Source organism: Protopterus annectens, chromosome 1.part0 (genome assembly GCF_019279795.1).
Source record: "Protopterus annectens isolate FY-2018-M chromosome 1.part0, PAN1.0, whole genome shotgun sequence".
NCBI lineage: Eukaryota > Metazoa > Chordata > Ceratodontiformes > Protopteridae > Protopterus > Protopterus annectens.
In genome coordinates this window covers 501,321,945-501,340,942 of record NC_056725.1, presented here as the reverse complement: position 1 = coordinate 501,340,942, position 18,998 = coordinate 501,321,945, and the positions used below count along the sequence as shown (strand labels likewise).

The 18,998-nt window shown below is 42.0% G+C and overlaps 1 protein-coding gene across 6 annotated transcripts in view; it reads right to left on the bottom strand.

Moving 5' to 3' along the window:
* Nucleotides 1–18,998, bottom strand: part of SLC29A1 (solute carrier family 29 member 1 (Augustine blood group)) — a 1,418,904-nt gene that overhangs the window by 327,871 nt on the left and 1,072,035 nt on the right. The gene's annotated exons all lie outside the window — the stretch shown is intronic.

Sequence of the window (18,998 nt, the reverse complement as noted above, 5' to 3'; positions counted from 1 at the left end):
CCTCCAAAAATCGGAAGCCAATCTGGTGGTTCCCTGCCATAAACAAACTTTACAACAAAAGGAAGAAACTGTTGCAGAAAAGAGGAAAATCCCAGGATGCAAAAGACTCCCTTACCAGCCAAAGTAAGAAGCTGAGATCCCTCATAAAATCCTCGAAAGCTTGTTACGAAAATAAAATTGCCAAAGATTCCAAAGACAACCACAAGGCATTCTATAGCTATGTCAAGAATCTAAATGGCAATGCTCAGATCTTCTCTGAGCTAGAACATAATGGCATTAAATATACTGATCCAGGATATTGCCAATATCCTGGCAGACCGATTCAGTGCCAACATCACCCCCCCCCTCACCCCCTAAAGGGCCCATCTCAATACTGAAAGATTGCCAATTTCCGGTAATAACGGCCACACAGGTAAAAATCGCACTCTCCAAAGCTAAGAATATAGCATCCATGGGAATAGACGACATCCCGGGCTGTGTACTACATGAACTACAAAATGAACTGGCACCTCACCTAAGTGTCATGTTTAATCATACCCTCACCTCAGGCTTCATGCCCACTGAATGACGCACAGCTACAGTTATCCCACTCCACAAGGGGAGATCTACCTTGGATCCTGGGAACTACCGCCCCTTCAGTCTGACGAGCCTGATCTGCAAGGCCATGGAATGTATTATCATGGAGCTTACAAACAAAGACATTGGCAGCCTTCAAACACTGGACCCCACCGAGTTTGGGTTCGTGAAGGGCCGAGCTTGTCTCCTGAACCTGTCTTACTTCTTCGAATCAGTCTCCAGAGCTTTGGACGAGGGTAAGGCAGTCCACACAGCCTATCTGGACCTCGCCAAGGCCTTCAACACCATCCACCACTCTGGAATCACAGATAAACCTACTAAGCTGGGCAAACCCAGACTGTAAAAGTAGCCGACTCCAAATCCAGCTCCAGACAAGTGACAAGTGGAGTACCGCAGGGTTCAGTCCTGGGACCTCTCTTGTTTGGCATCGACTTCTCTGAAGTACAGGCCAACAGTAAGGGACTCTGGCTAACAAAGTTCGCAGAGGACTGCAAACTGGGAGCCATTATTGAATCCCCAAATGATGTGGATATTCTACAAAAGGGCCTTACAGAAACAGATGTTTGGTGCCAGAGCCATGGGCTCAAGCTCAATGCCAAGAAATGTATAGTTATCCCCTTTGGGAAAAAAACGTACCCGTGAATTACCACATAGGTGGCAGTACACTAAACACCAAAAGTGTGATAAGAGACTTAGGGACAAAGGTGGATAGTGGTCTCACCTTCGATAACCACATCGCCACAACAGTCAGGAAATCCCTCTGTGTGGCACACCTCATCACTAAGAGCTTTTCATCCAGAAAAAAGGAGTTCATTTTCCCACTGTACTCATCCCTCATTAGACCCATTATAGCATACAAAACCCCATTTGGTATGTACCTCTCAAGACATCTGCAACAACTGGAAAGGCTTCAGAAATACCTCACTAAAAGAATCACAGGCCTAAAGCAGATGCCCTATGCTGACCATCTAAAAAAACTACAGCTATACTCTGTTGCATATCGTCTACTCAGAGGCGATCTCTGCTTAACATACAAGGCCATGTCAAACCAGAGCTGTTGGACATGCTACACTTAAAGAAATCCCAATCCCTCAGAGTCACATGCTCCAGGGATCGGAACCTTATCATCACAATGAACAAAACATGCTGGAGGGATAGGTTCTTGACCCAGAGACTCCCTAGACTCTGGAACAGACTGCCCATACATGTCAAGCAGAGCGCCCCTTTGGCCCTCTTCAAAAGGAACCTTGACGATTGGATGGGGGATAGGAAATTCACCCCGGGATCACGTCAGTCTCCCTGCTAGACAGGGGTCCAGGGAAGTAAATATTGTGGGAAGAAATAGCCAGGGAATTGCCATGGCTATGCTTGTATAGGCCCTAGGGCAGATAGCCTAGTACCAACCTATGAACCTATGATACATCTCTTCAAAATTCTATTCCTTCTTATGCAGAATAAAAGATCATTTAGTAACCCAAATCTATCACAAATGAACATCCAAGCAATCATATTAGGTTCAAACAATAAACCTGCTCTAAATCTACCATAGCAAATGAAATTAATATCTAATATAGAAAGTGAAACATCCAAATCTTTAGGAATGTATTTTTATCCAGTTCAACCAAATTCTCTGAACAGTAGGAAAAGTAATACAAGGTACTATAATCTCATGCATAATCCTTCAAATTAAAATCTTTAAGAAAGGGAACTTATTTAACAAGCACCATCCCACTGTGAATCTCTTCCTTCAAAGTATCCTCCAGCACTTCCCAACCAGGGACAAAAAAGTAACTATTAAAACTGAAAAACCCATCTTTGCCTACATAACTCCAGGATCCTGTACTTTAAATGTTCACTATTGAACCTTTTTCCTTGTAAATTTATAATTTAAATCCACAAAATCCTTATCTGAATCCGGACGTTTCTCTAACAGTACCTTATAGTAAATGTGCAAGTACTGTTCTCCAAAGAAAAGAAATAAAAAAAATAAACAGCTATAGTGGGGTCAAGGTACATCACTGTAGGACAACTTCAGTAACAGTGTTATAATATGCTTTTGAAAATGTTCAAGAATCTACCTTGGTCAACAAATAAAATAAAATAATATAACTAAATATAAAGTATCCCAGAAGACAGAAACATTATACAGAACAGGATGAACCCATTTCTAGACAACCACCATCTGTAGGTTTCAATTACCACAAATGACTGAAGAGGAGATTCTCATTAACTTTACTCCAATTTTTTTCCAGAAATACTCTGCTATATATGTGCACCTGTACCCAACAGGTATGCCTGTAATTTTAAAAAAAGTATATAGTTTTAAGCATAAGACTGGAATTCCAAGGTGTAGTCCAGGAAGACATAAGCTTGAAGTTTACTGACTACTTGTTATAAGCTCTTTAAGATGTATCACAGCAAATCCACATCACAAAATGATCATTACAATAATGCATCAAATAGACATAAAACATTCCACTATTAATATTGACTGTTAAATGCTTATGTTTCAGTTTGATGCTGGTCTTTAGGGTTTCTTCTGTCCTTAGGAATCCTTACACCATATGGTTGGTCATTCCATAAGTATTCCAGTACAGTAGTATATCTGTTAGTCAGTATAAAATTCCTAGAAGGACACTTCCATACTAGGTCAAGAAGAGTTTTCCTTTAGCACTATGATGTAGAGGGATAAAGCCCTAACTACAACCCAAGTTTGATTACTGATTGGGTGTGTAAAGCTCTGGCAGGGAGGGATGGAAGTGTGAACATTTAAGATATTCTTTGAGAGGAAGCAAGGTCCAAAGTGCGAAGCAGCCCTTAGACGTAGTAGATGAACACAGAAGAGGGGCAAGGAAACAATGGTAGGTCATTAATAATGTTTGCCAGCAAAAGCGATCACTGGCACAACCCCCGCTAAGGTACAGGATCATAGGAGGTTACTAGACTAATGGCCCTGGGGCCCTTAGAAGCCTAGCCAAGAGTTTATCCCCAAACAGAAACCTCAGTCAGTACATGTTTCCCCTGTCAGTGAGGGACACAGGTGGAACCCCTGGGACAAATTTGTGTTTTCCCGTCCACTCATCAAGGATGCACTTTAAGAGGGTCAGCGAGGTTTAGGACAGGGCACACCTTTAAGATCCACGGCGGGCCCAGACTGTACTGGAGAAAGCCTGGAGCTGGAAGGAAGTGCTGGAAGATCTGTCGATGGACAGGGGCACTATGATGGCTAGAAAGCAAGAATCAGAAAGGGTAGGGGGATGGGGAAAAAAGAAAAGACTTCCTGATGAGTTCTACTTTTTCACAGCACTAAAAACCTTAATTTGAACATCCTAGACAGTTTATCCCACTAACCGACTATTCATTGGACAACTGATCTAAAAATGATCTACCCCATACTTGGTATTTTTCCTCTCACAGTTACCTTTACTGTGGTCTGTTTGGCTGCATTTCTAATATATGATATTTAGCCAGTTCCTCATGAAATGACTCAATACCCCCCCCCCCCCCACCAAAAGACATATTTTTGACTGACCAGCATATCTTCACATACAGCAATGATCTTAAACAAAAAGTTGGTTACTTATTTATTTCCATTGCTCTTGCTCCTGAAACTAATCTATTAACTCCCTCCTATCCCCCATTCCTAATTGCTATCTTCCTGTCTTCTGTAATGCATGAATACTTTGGCAATAATTTGAAAGTTCAGTTCTCACTTTATTTTCCTACAAAAAAGCACTTTTGGTCTAAATCTACATTCTCTTTCTGTGACATACATGTAAATTGTAGACTAAATCTGGAACTGGCAGCTTACTTTCATTTAATTTCAAAACTGGAGAAAACTGTGAAATAGTCTTTTGACTCCAGCAGACATTCATACAAATATTTCAGTCGTGCATTAATGCCCTTACAGCTGGCCAATGTACCAAAACTGTCATTCTCATAAGTATCCAAGTTGTTCTTAAAAATATCTCAACTAGTGCTTGCTTTAATACTCTGGCAGGCTATTCCACACATCAGCTTTTCCCTCAGAGAACCAATTAGTACATTTCTTATTTCTACAGAATATCTCAGTTTAATTTCTCCAAATCTTTTGGGTTTCTAATATCATGACAGGAATGGACCCCATTCATAAGTCAGGGTATAATTAAAGTGCATGAAATTAGTATTCTTTCAGTCTTTGATGTTAGCCAAAAGTGTTCTTTGCAACACCCGTCAAGTGCCCAGAAGTGACTTCTTCTGGAATTCAGTATGGAGTTACATGTACTGGCTGCACTGTGTGGTGATTCTATACTACTCTTTGATAATGTCAAACATTCCCAAAGACAGCTGTCTCTGAATGCCCTACATAGCTCAATAATGTCTCCCTTAAGTATCTATATAAGACACTGTGCACTTTCAGATATATTAATTGTTCATAATAACTTACATTTTCACATCCACAGATGCCCTTGGCACATTTCTACTGTATTCTTTCCAATTTAAATACTCAAGCCGATTTTCATATAAGGTTTCCATATTATTATTCTATACTCTAGTTTGGGTCTAATGTAACTTACAAACAATGATTTCTTCATTTCTGGTTTTGTCGACTTTATAAATCTTTTACACAGCCTACTAACTTGTTGATATGCTCATAAAAACTCAAAGCTGGATCTATTCATATATCTAGGTCCTTAAATAAATCTACAGTTTCAATCAGTGTGTGGTGCATTACATATTTACCCTTCAATTTATGTCACCCAAATCTCAGTTGCTTAGTTTTTCATGTCTTTATCAGTAATATTATTTTCCTGTGCTCAACTGGTCTATTTAGTCAAGTTCGTTTGTAGATATGTCCTATCTTGTAGCAGATATACTCAGATTACCCATTTTCAAGTCATCTGCATACAGACTGCAAAACACCTCAGATAAAAAAAAAAAATAGATCTGTATCTATAAGGATACCATTTGAAATGTTGGGACCTGCTAGGGTGAGTCCTGAAATGAAACTAACTGGACAAAAGATCGGACTTACATATACTAAGCCTGAGATGCCATTTTTCAGAATATTCCCTTCACTCCGAGGTACAGCAATCTCATTGTTGGTATGTAGGGAGTTTGGGGGTGCTAGGGGGGACCTTGCTCCCCATGCAAAAAGAAATTTTACAGAGAAGAGTAATTTTCAAGATTCTCTCTTCTGTGTTTTTTGTCTTTTATTTTTTTCTGCTTGTCGGCACTTGGCATTTTCAGTGCCATCATTTCAGTAGGGAACCATCTGAAAGATATAACTTAAACAAGTATAGGCCTAGAATGTTACCTTGTGGAGCACCCTGACTGTAACCTAGAATTTCACCTTTCCAATTTTTGTATGATATGTAAGTCATGCAGCTATCCACCTTTTCAAGATTACATCAATACCTAGGTGTTCTAATTTACTTGATCAGTGTTTTGTGTATGTCCCTATCAAAGACTAAAGTTAAGGCTATATAAATTACAGCACAGCACAATTTTTCATTTATACCTATTACTTAGGCCGCGGTGGTGTAGCGGTTAGTGTTGTTGCCTCACAGCAAGAGGTTCTCTTGTTCGATTCTCGGCTAGAGCACCTTCTGTGTGGAGTCTGCATGTCCTTCCCACGGTTGAGTGACGTTTAAAGGCACGCAGGTAGGTTCGTGCGTGAATGGGTGTGCCTTCTTTGAAGTTTGGGCATCAGGCTGGCAACTTGGCACTGTAAAAAAATCCACTGCCAATCATTAGCGGACCGGAGTTCCGCTGTGGCGACCCCTAACCGGGAAAAGCCAAAAGACATTACTTTTATTCTATTATTATTATTATTATTATTATTTTAGAACATCATGTTACAAGTGGTTAAAATATCTATTTTCAACATATACATGCTGATATATGGTTTCAAGTCCTGACCTTCTACTTCCAACACTTTGTCCAATATAACCTTTTCTATTTTCCCAAAAGAAAGTGAACTTATGGGTTTGTATGTCTCTGGGTATGTCCTATTCCCATTTCCCTTAAAGATGGATGTAACAAATGGTTATCTCCAGCTTTCAGGAATCTCCCCATACTTAAATGACCAAGTGAAGAACAGATATAACTGTACTCTAATTTCATGGTGATTTCATGGTGAGGGCTCTCAGGTCATTTTACTAGTTATGTCTCCTTGCTGTACTTTCTTTGGGTTCAGTTTGCATATTTGCTTTTCAGTAGAATTAAATTTAATTTCAGTATCTGAACTTACCTGATGTTACTAGCAAAATTTATCACCCCTATATTGAGCCAAACTGTTTTGCATAAAATTTTGTAAATATATCTGTGACATAGGAGATACTGCCAGCCCAGCTATCTGAAATTTTGTAAATAATTATATGTCATTTATGAATATCAATATGATTTATATAAGATGTTTGTGTTATAAATGTATTAGAGCTGTATGTCACATAAGACGGTTTGTATAAAGATGTGCTGAAGAAGTATTTTACAAAGTGCTGTTTGAAATGTATCCACAGTGTATCCTATTGGAACAGAATAGAAATGTATCTGCACTACTGTAACTGTTTAAATGTATATATTTTAACAGGGGAAACTAAAATACAGAAGGTTAACTTGCAAAACTTCAGAAAAATAGCTGAAATGAAATTAATTTATGGCTGTGCCATAAAAATATGTTATCTTTCAGTTTCAGTGCCGCAACAGACACAGTGTCTATACCAGATAAGTTTTCTGTATTATCTTTAAATGAGGAGGAATGTAAACTGTTTCACGACTTCCACCATTTGCCATAGATCTGAGGGAAAACCCTTGGGTAGGTATTTTCACAGGTAGATGCTAAATACTGCTAGCTTTCACCAGTGGGGGTTTTACCTCGGATAGATTGAGATGACAAGAAATTATGTCATTCTGCAATACTTGAGATATTAATTTAAGAACTTTCTGAGAGAGACTTAGCATTCTGTATTCTGTCTTTGACCTGACAACAACAACTAGAGAATGTCCAATCACCACATCTGCCTTGCTGCCCTAATTAAGTAAGTGTACTAGGGTGTAGTAATTCTCTTAGATATAGTCAGGAATATAGCAAAGCTTAGCTTAGATGTTTTTTCTTTATTTATTTGAGACTATCCTGCAAAGTTGTTTTAAATATTTCTTGTGATTTTGAACCCTGATGTTACTGTAAATGGATATTTAGTATTGCCTTGTTCTTTTATTATTTATTATTAAATATATTTAAACCTTTCATTGTGGCTGATCTGTCTAGAAATATTTAGGTTCTGAGAGTATTTGCCTATTTATTTGGTGATATTGTGGGCCACTCCTAATAGCCTTGCTCTTGGTCAAACTACCATTTGTATTGATAGTAACATTACACAGTAAGATTGGACACCCTTTGTTAAGGGTCTTAAAGTAGCAGACAGACAGGTGGCTGGTGGCAGTAATAACTACCTTATAGTCTGGGCAGAAGGGGGCATAGCTAGTAAACCCATGCCAGCCTTTCCTAGGTGTGTGTTTATGTGTGTGTTCATGTGTGTATGTGTGTGTGTGTGTGTGTGTGTGTGTGTGTGTGTGTGTGTGTACAAATCTCCAGGTGTGTGTGTCAGCTACTTGGGCAGGGACATGAAGCACTGGTTGGACACAAAGAGTGTTGGAGGTCTTTGTTTGGCCACTTAGCTGAGATCTCAACTCTACAGCTGTGCCAGTGGGGAGTCTTACTGGGGATCTGGAGAAAGAGGGAGAAACCAGCACTGGACTGACTGTGGTCTCTGTGTGCCCTTAAGAGAAACTGCACTTGATGCAGAGAGCTGCATTTGAAAATACTGTGTGTGCACCTGTCATCCTCCCAGTGTATTCCCCCCACTGGTGCCAGTGGTGAGGATTAAGGCTCCTTGATTACTGGTCCAGTGGGGGGAGTGCCACATTTATTGGTTGGGAGTGGTGAGATATCCACATATTGGCATTTAGAGGTGTGGGTAGTGTACTCCTGTAGCCTGTAAACACTGATCACTAAAAAAGGCATTTGTACTCTCAATCAACCACAAAGTGAATATTCAGAGTTTCACATCACAATAGTTTAATTTATGTTTTGTTAGCTTAGTTAGTCAGGGAGAGCAGGCAAGGATGTCAGCAGAGGAGTATGGCAAGCTGACAAGGAGGCAGTTGGCTCAGATGTGCCAAGCCAAAGGACTGGGGCATGCCAACCTGACTAAAGCAGAAATGATTGCATCTTTTGTCACAGCTGCATCACAGACCAGCAACCAGGAGGATAACCAGACTGGACTTTGAGATGTATAGCTCTCAGAAAATGGACAGTTCAACCTTTCCACAGAGGACTTAAAAATCAATCTGGAGTTAAAGACAACAGAACTGGAGGCCAAACATTTGGAAACAGAATCAGCAGAGAGACTGATAAGTCTGGATGCTGAAGAAAATGAGAAACTGAGACGTCTGGAAGCTGAAGAAAATGAGAAGCACAGGCAACATGAAAAGGAGATACTGACTTTTCACTGGAGTCATGGAAGGGAATAACCGAATCCCAGAAGCAACAAGGGTCAGTAAATTTCTTCCACCATTGACAGAGGGTGACAACTTTGATATTTTTATTCAAATGTTTGAAAGGGTATGTAAATAATATAATGTTGACCAAGGGCTCTGGGTACGGTTCCTGATCCCCTTACTCCATGGTAAAGCTTTAACTGCTATTTCTAAATTGTCTGACACTGATTGTTCAAATTATAATACTGTTACAAATTGTATTAGAGTGTTTTAAGTCAACACCTGAAATTTATAGAAAAAAAGTTTTATGAGCATAGGTGCAAGGCAGATGCAAAGTATGTGTGAATATATTGCTGAGTTAAGCACTTATTTTCTAGAAGGGTGAATGGGTGTCACGTCACCACTTTTAGAGGGCTGGAAGACCTTTTGGTGAGGGAACAAGCCCTTAGTACTTTGCCTGAGGACATGAGAAGCTGGTTAATGGATACAGAATGTAACACAGCAGATGAGTTGGGAAAAAAAGGAGACCAATACCTTGCAAGCATAGCATCATTGCACAGCAAAGAGATACCCAATGCTGCTCATGGGTCTAAGGGAACCCAAGGTGGGCAGCCTAAACCACCCCAACAGAGTCCAAAAGTAACTGGGGAAGCCACTAGTTCAGGTACACAGCCAGGATCCAGGGTTAAATGTTTTAAATGCAACCAGTGGGGCCATGTAGCATATAGATGCCCATGGAGGGAAGGTGTGGAACAAAAGGTGGAAGAGCCAGTAAGTGGGAATGACAGGCCACTGCTAAGAGAGACACAGCCTCTGGCCTATTTATTTTGAAGCCTGCAATGGTTAAAGAGGAGCACTACTTGCTTGGGCAGTTCTACTCCAGTCTGAGCTTTAGGAGGGACCCCTTTCCAAATACCTTTGGCTAGGGTTCACCTTGACTGGGAGGGTGGAAAAGGAAGCAAGCAAGTAGGTGTGTTTGAGGATATCCCTGCAGATGTCCTGATAGGGAATGATTTTGATAATTCAGTACCTTGTGTGCATGCAGTTACATGGAGTGAGGCTTGACGATAAGCATGTGGGTCTGGTAACCTGAGGGGGGAACCAGACAGACCATGCATTTGAAGCCAGGACTGGTGAGGTGGTTACTTCAGGGAGGGAGCTACCCTGTAGCAGTGAGACTGAAGGTGAGCCACAGCTGCTTGTGGGTACTGATGTATCCATGGACAGAGTGACTGCAAGGGCAGAGGTGAGTAGTATTACCCAGGCTGACAGTAAGGCACCGCTGACACAGGGTACAACACTTCCTGTGGAAGGGGAGCTGGGAAGCGTTAAAAAGAGAGAGTTGAGACAGGCTCATCTCTCAAACCCTACATTACCAGGCCTGAGGGAGGTAGCTAGTGAGGCACCTGATTGACAAGGAAAAGGGGAATCTATATACTGGGACAAAGGGTTACTGTAGAAAAAGTGTACCCCTGAAGGAGGGCTAGAGGGTGAGAGAATACAGCAGTTGGTAGTGACCAGAGCCTACCATGTGTCACTTTTAGCCATAGCCCATGAATTTCCCTTTGCAGGTCATAAGTGCATAACGTGTAAAAAGAGACATATTATGCAGAATGTTTATTGTCCTGGGATTTCCAGAGATGTAACCAGTACTGCAGGACCTGTGAGCAATGTCAAAAGGTAGGCAAGGCAGGAGACAAGATGAAAGTTCCTTTGATGCCTTTGCTTGTGACTGAGGAACCATTTCAGAGGGTAGCTATGGTTATTGTGGGGCATCTGAGTACCCCAAGTTCCACAGGAAAGAAGTATATCCTAGTGGTAGTAGATTATGCTACCAGATACCCTGAGGTGGTGGCTCTGTCCTCCATTGAGGCAGAAGAAGTGGCAAATGCTTTGTTAGAGATTTTCAGCAGGGTAGGTTTCACAAAAGAAATACTGACTGACAGAGGTGCTGGTTTCATGTCAGACCTGCTGTATGTGGAAGTCCTGTGGGGTGAAGCACCTAAAGACTGCCCCCTACCATCCCCAGACTAATGGTCTGGTTGAGAGCTTAAACTCTACACTAAAGACCATGCTATGGACATTTGCAGACCAGTTTAAGAGGGAGTGGGAAAAATATTTGCCACATCTGTTATTTGCTTACAGAGAGTTGCTCCAGGAATCCACAGGTTTTCACCTTTTGAGTTGCTGTATGGACATAGGGTGAGGGGGCCTCTAGATCTGATTCGAGATGAGTGGGGGAGTGAGAGTGAATCCCACAAGGAGTCTCTTGTAGCATATTTCCTAAATCTCAGGACAAGGCTTAGGGAACTCATTAGCTTGGCCCAGGAGGAAGTACAGTTGTGTACACTTACCATAAATGTAGATGTTTGAGTCTATTCACTGTTGCAGTCATCACATTTAGGTTATCTGCTTGAAGTAGCCCTCAATTGGCCTGATTTACAAAGTCTTGGGTCCTGTATTGGTTGCTGTCCCTTCTTCTGTGACATCAGGTCGTCAGGGGTATAAAACATGTAGCCAATGCCATTACATCAGTTTTTCTTGCCCCAGATGTCAAGTGCCCCTCTAATGGGAAGCAATTAAATCTATAAATATACAAGGTTATACCTCCAACAAAAAAGCAAATACACCAAAAGGCTTTTGAGCATAGTAAAGGAGAGTAGAGGTATAGCCAAAAGAAGTAAGGGGGCCAGAGGGAGGGTAACCAGGACTGCAACAGTGAATACACTCGAACATCTACATTTATGGTTAGTGTACACAACTGTACTATGTTCTTCGCGTTTCACTGTTGCAGTCATCACATTTGGGTAGATTCCCAAAGCTAAGGATGGGAGGAGGAAATTAGATAGCATTAGGACCAGCTATAAGGCCCTGCAAGACTTCAGTGGCAAAACCAGCTCTGGATTTAGAGAAAATTGGCAGATGGTAATGCTTGGTGAAAGTATGTACAGAACTCCAGGTAGCAGCTTCTAGGATGTCCCTGGTAGGGACGCCTCTGAGAAAGGCTGTAGAGGCAAATGCAGCCCTAGTTGAGTGGTGTCTGATCCCCTGTGGGATAGGTTTTCCATGGTGCTTGTAGCAGAAAATGAATGGAATGTCCAATCCATTTGGAAATGGTTTGCTTTGAAATAGCCTTCCCCTTTGCCCCTGCAGCAAATGCCACCAGCAGTGTTCAGATTCCCTTTGAGGTTTAGTCCTGTCCAAGTAGAATCTAAGTTGTCTGTGCACATCTAATGAGTGCCGTATCCATTCCCCTTTCTTCTGTGGATTAGGAAAGAAGGTTGGCAAATGAATGGATTGATTAAGGACCACCCTGGATACCACCTTGGGCATGAAGGAGGGACTGGTCCTGAGGGACACCCTGTCCACATGAAAAATAATGAAAGGCTCCACTGCCACAAGGGCCTGTAATTCAGATACCCTTCTTGCTGAAGTGATTGCTAAAAGGAAAGCGGTTTTCCAAGAAAGGAATTTTAAGTCTGCAGTAGCAGCTGGCTCGAAAGGGGGAAGAGTGAGTTTCTCCAATACAAAGTTAAGGTCCCAGGCTGGAGTTGGAGCTCTCCTGGGTGGTTGTAAATTTTTGGACCCTCTGAGGAACTGCTTGAGCAGTGGATGAGAGAAGAGGGTACGTTCTGTGTTATAATAAGCTGAAATGGCTGAGGCATGAATTTTGATGGAGGAGAAAGATAGGCCCTTGTGAAGCATCTCAGTTAAGTATTGTAAAATCTGAGGTAAATTCGGCACTGCTGTGCTCATCCCTTGAGACTGGTTCCAGGCACATAATCTTTTCCATTTTTCAGCATAAGATTTTCTAGTACTAGGCCTCCTTGCCTCCAAAAAAATTACTGAGGGATGGTAGAGGAGAGATTAGGTAATTAGCCAGGCTGCTAGATTCAGTGTTTGAAGCTGAGGGTGCAGAATCTGATTCTCCTGCTGAGACAATAGGGTAGGAGTCTGAGGCAGGTGCCATGGGGCCAACAGTGACACACTGTGCAAGAGGTGGTACCAGTGTTGGCGTGACCAGTTCAGTGCAATCAAAATCGTCCTTGGTTTGTCTTGTTTGATCTTTAGTAGTACTTTGGAGAGCAGAGGCAGAGGAGGAAAGGCATAAACTGATAGGTTTTTCCAGCTGAAGGACAGAGCATCCACTTTCCAAGCTTGTTTGTGGGGAGTCCTTGTGTAAAATTTGTCCAATTGATAGTTCTGGGGGAGGCAAACATGTCTATATCTGGGCTCTCCTATTTGCTTGTCAACATGTTGAAAACCCTTGGCTCCAGTTTCCACTCATGTGGGTCCATGAGGTTTCTGCTTAGTTCGTCTGCCAGTGTGTTTAGTTTTCCTGGCAGGAATTGAGCGTGTAGATGCACTTGGTAGCTCAGGGCTGTGTTCTACAATGCCATGGCTAGTCTGCAGAGGGGGTAAGAATGTGTACCCCCCTGCTTGTTTATGTACCACATAACAGTGGTGTTGTCCGTCTTTACCATTAATTGTCCTGGAAGAATGTGGTCCTTGAAGGCTGCCAGAGCATTCTGTACAGCTAACATTTCTTTTTGATTGATATGCTGGTGCATTTGACTTGGGTTCCATTTGCCTGAATGCACTTCCCTGTCAGGTGAGCCCCCCATGCATAGTCTGATGCGTCTGTTGTTAGGGTTTGGGCGGCAGGGGGTAGTGTGAATGGTAGTCCCTTGTTTTTGTGGCAGGCTTCTGCCCACCAAAGGAACTCTAGGCATAGGCAAGGAATGACAGGAATCATTGCTTCTAGATCCTGAGAATGTTGACAACATAGGCTTTTTAGATACCACTGTAGTTTCCTCATATGCAGTCTTGCATATGGAATTCGAAGAATGCAGGAGGCCTTGAACCCCAAGGCTTGCAGTATTTGCCTTGCAGATAGCAGGGTTTTTGTGGCCACTTGTTTGAAGTAGGTTGTCAAATGAATTTGTTTCTCTGACGTAAGGAAAACCATTTGGGAAGTTGTATTCAAGCTTGCTCCCAGGAATATAATTTGTTGACAGGATACCAGGTGTGATTTCTTTTTGTTTATGGTGTATCCCAGACAAGTTAGCACCCTTTGTACAAAGGCCAGATGATTCAAAAGTATGTCCTGGCTTTCTGCCTGAATTAGACAATCATCCAGGTATGGGTATATTTGAATATTTCTTTGCCTGGAAAATGCAATGACTGGAGCTAGGCACTTTGTGGATACCCTGGGTGCAGTAGATAAGCCAAAAGGCAGTGCAGAGAACTGATAGTGTGTGTAGCCTGCTTTGAAGCGTAGGTACCTTCTGCAAGATTCCCTGATTGGGATGTGCAGGTATGCTTCCTTTAAATCTAGTGTTGCCAACCAGATGTCTTTGCCTAACATAGGGAGCAACTGGTGAAGAGTCAGCATCTTGAATTTTGGAATCACCAAAAAGTTGTTTAGAGTAGACAGGTCCAGGATAGGACGCCATGAATTGTCTTTTCTGGGTACCAGGAAAAGTCTCGAGTAAAAACCTTGTCCCTTTTCCTCTTCTGGTACCACCTGAATAGCCCCCATGCTTAAAAGAGAAGATACTTGTTTTTGGCCCTCTGCCCACTGATTTGGGGGTAGATCTGGCCACCCGCTTGGTGTTGGTAATGTATGGAAGTGAAATCTGTATCCCTGGGACACTATATTTAAAACCCATTTGTCCTGGGTAATGAGTTCCCCGTTCTTTGCATGAAGAGCAATCTTTCCCTCCAAAGGGGCAGTCAATTGAGAAGTGCTTGGCAGTTTTAAAAAGAAGTAATTGAGACAGTTTACCATAGGGAGGAGTTTTATTACTCCCAGATTTAGAAGTGGAGGCCCCCCACTGCTTAGTCCTGTGCGTACCCTGGGACTGAAGCCTGGGAACTCTGCTGGGTCTGGGTTTGGACTGAGAAGGTCTGGAAGAGGCAGGAAAGGACCAGTTCTTGGAAGGCCAATGCCTACTTAACCTTGGAGGTTGTATTTGTAAAAAATCTTTAACAGTTTGCATAGATTTAGCTTTTTCCTCCATTTTTTTAAGAACTTCTTCTGCCTTGTTGCCAAACAGGCGGTCCTGGTTTAAGGGAGCATCCAGTAATTCGCTTTAACATGATCTGGCAAGGACTGCTCCTTAAGCCAAGCATGCCTTCTAAGTACAGATCCAGTTACAGCAGCCCTGCAAGATGCCTCTAGTGAATCAAAACCACATTGCAAAGTATGCTTTCCAACTTGTTCAGCTGAATGCAGTAAATCCTGTAAATCCTTATTTTCAGCACAATCAGGAATCAACATCATTTTCTGTTTAAGCAATCCAATAATATGCTGCTGATACTTTAACATATGAAACTGGCAGTTTAAGGCCCTAATGGCCAAAGTTGCAGAAGTGTATACCTTCTTACCCCATCTATCCAGCGCCTTGGGAGTCTCTATCACAGGAGGTAGGATTTTTGGCAGTAGTAGCTTTAATGCCTTTGGATCCCTGTGAAATGGTCTCAGGATCCGCAGTAGGATTTTTAAAAAGGAACTTGTGAGAGTCAGGGACCCTGTAATATCTATCAGGTTTTCTGGGAGATTCCGAAAAGGCATAATCAACAATGTCTAGTACAGGAGGTATGCCTAAGGGCCTGTGCTGGGGCAGGAGTAAGAAATCCCTAAGCCTCTTTTTAGAATCAGAGAAATCCTGACTTTCCCAACAAAAATGCTCCCCGAGGGTATACAAGGTTTCACCAACAGAAAAATCCTCTGGGGGGATGCAGAGGGAATAGAGTCCTCAGCATCAGAATCCTCATAGGTAGATAAGGGTAAATCCTCGTCATCAGAGGAAATAGAAAATTCAGAATACTGATCAGAAGTATCATAAGCAAACTCAATCCTAGGTCTCTTAGAGGGGGAAGGTTGGCTTCCCCTGATTACAGTTATAAGGTCTTCGGCTATTCTTACCATTTGTTTTTTAGGCATAGTCAGGTTTCTAGGCATGGTTCAAGTTTTAGGCTTTGAAGAAGAAGAAGGCATTGGTTTAATACGCAAGACAGTAGGCCTGAATACACCCTCAGAAGCCGGTGCCTGCACAGCGGCTCCGGACCAATCCAAGGTAGAGACATCCGCAGGTTCCACAGTTGAAGCATCTCGCAGCATACCAGACTCCTAATGGGTCTCAGTAGAGGCCTGCGAATCTGAAGTAGAGGGTATCAGGGGCTGCGAAAGCACCTCACTGAGTACCGGCGACTGGCTTAGGAGAAGCGTCGTCGGCAGCTTTGGACCTCGGCGGCCTGTCTCTGTCTTTATCTTTGCATTTTTTCGGAATGTCGGTAGTCGGATGGCTTACCCATATCGGGATAACTGAACTGAGCACCAAAATATTTAGAAGAGTAAATATACCAACGACGGATAGTTCGTGGTTTAAATAAGGCACAAAACTGACAGCGAGGTATGTCGTGGTCAAGACCTAGGCAAGGAATACAGTACGAATGAAAATCTTTATGAGGTATTTGCTTTCCACAAGTAATGCAATTATTTACTTTTACTGACATCGGTTTAGAGCAAGAAAAAGTTTCCCCAATGGGGTACTTAGCTTTTAGTTGAAGACTTCGGTTCTGAAACTCGAAAACGAAAATTTCAGGAGTTGGCCGATCGGCACTTGCAAACTGCTTCTGCTTCGGGCACCGTACGGTAAGAAAGACTGATGTAATGGTGTCGGCTGCATGCTTTATACCCCTGACGACCTGACTTCATGGAAAAAGGGACAGCAACCGACACAGGACCCAAGACTTTGTTAATCAGGCCGACTGAGGGCTACTGCAAGCAGATAACCCAAATGTGATGACTGCAACAGTGAAACACGAAGAACATCCTGGAAGAAGCCCAACAGCAGAAAAAGGTCTGGTATGACAGGAACGCTCGAGTTAGAGAATATGCTGTGGGGCAGAAGATTATGGTTCTCATTCCTGTCAGTCACAACAAGCTGCAGGCAGTTTGGGAGGGACCATTGAAAGTGGTAAGGAAGGTCAGTGCTGTTAACTACATGGGAGAACTGTTAGGCAGGGGTACAAACTGTACCATGTTAACACCATGAAACCTTACCATGATAGGGAGACCCTGGTGTTAAGTATTTGCAGTAGAAGGCAGGATAAGTCTGAGGGGGATCTATGGCTACAGGGAGCCAGCCAGCAAAATCCCAAATTAAAATGGTGGAGTCTAGGACTGCATGCATATGATAGGACAGTGCAACATTGTACTGTGGTCAGAAATGCCAAGGGAGCTGGAATCTCAAGACAGGGAATGGTGTAAGGTATTCCCAGATAGGCTAATCCTTCTCAAGCAATGTTTCTCAAGGGTCATTTGAAAAACTAGCTTGAGTCTTTGAGGGGGGAAGAAGTGTGAAATAGGAGACACTGCCAGCCCAGCTATCTGGAATTTTGTAAATAATTACATGTCATTTGTGAATATCAACATAATTCATATAAGATGTTTGTGTTACAAATGTATTACAGAGATATGTCATATAAGATGGTTTGTACAGACATGTGCTGAAGAGGTATTTTACAAAATGCTGTTTAAAATGTATCCACAGTGTACCCTACTGGAATAGAATAGAAATGTAACTGCACTACTGTAAGGGTTTAAATGTATATATTTCAAGAGGGGAAACTGGAATACAGAAGGTTAACTTGCAAAACTTCAGAAAAATAGCTGAAATTAAATTACTTTATGGCTAGGCCATAAAAAATATGTTATCTTTCAGTTTCAGTGCAGCAACAGACACAATGTCTGTACTAGAGAAGTTTTCTGTACTGACTTTACATGTGGAGGAATGTAAATTGTTTTACGACTTCCACCATTTGCCATAGATCTGAGAGAAAGCCCTTGTGTATGCATTTTCACAGGTAGATGCTAAATACTGATAGCTTTCAGCAATGGGAGGTTTACCTGGGATAGAATCAGATGACAAGAAATTATGTCATTCTGCAAGTAATATTTGAGATATTAATTTAAGAACTTTCTGAGGAAGACTCAGCATTCTGTATTCTGTCTTTGACCGGACAGCAACAGCTAGAGAAGATCCATTTTCCACAACTGCCTTGCTGCCCTAATTAAGTGTGCTAGGGTATAGTAATTCTCTTAGATACATTCAGGAATATAGCAAAACCTATCTTAGATTATTTATTTGAGACTGTCCTGCAATGTTGTTTTAAATATTTCCTGTGACTTTGAATGTTGTTACTGTAAATGTATATACAGTATTGTCCTGTTTTTTTATTATTTATTATTATATGTATTTAAACATTTCATTGTGGCTGATCTATCTAGAAATACTTAAGTTCTGAGAGTACTTGCATATTTACTTGGTGATACTGTGGGCCACTCCTAATAGCGTTGATCTTGGTCAAACTACCATTTGTATTGATAGTAACATTACACAGAAATACTGGACACCTTTTGTTAAGGGCTTTAAAGAAGCTGATATGGAGGTGGCTGGTGGCAGTAATAACTACCTTATAATCGGGGCATAGGTAGTAAACCTGTTCCAGAATTTCCCAGGTGTGTGTGTATATAAAAAAATCTCCAAGAGTATGTGTTTCAGCTACTTGGGCAGGGACACAAAGCACTGGTTGGACAGAGAGAGTGTTGGAGGTCTTGGCTTGGCCACTCAGCTGAGATTTCAACTCTATAGCTGTGCCAGTGGGGAGTCTTACTGGGGATCTAGAGAAAGAGGTAGAAACCAGCACCAGACTGACTGTGGTCTCTGTGTGCTCTTAAGGGAAACTGCACTTGATGCAGAGAGCTGCATCTGGAAATACTATGTGTACCTGTCATCCTCCCAATGTACGTCCTCCACTGGTGCCAGTGGTGAGGATTGAGGCCCCTTGATTACTGGGCCAGTGGTGGGGCATCACAATATCTGTAATATGTTGTGTTTGAGAATAAATTTAGAATCTACACACAATTTATT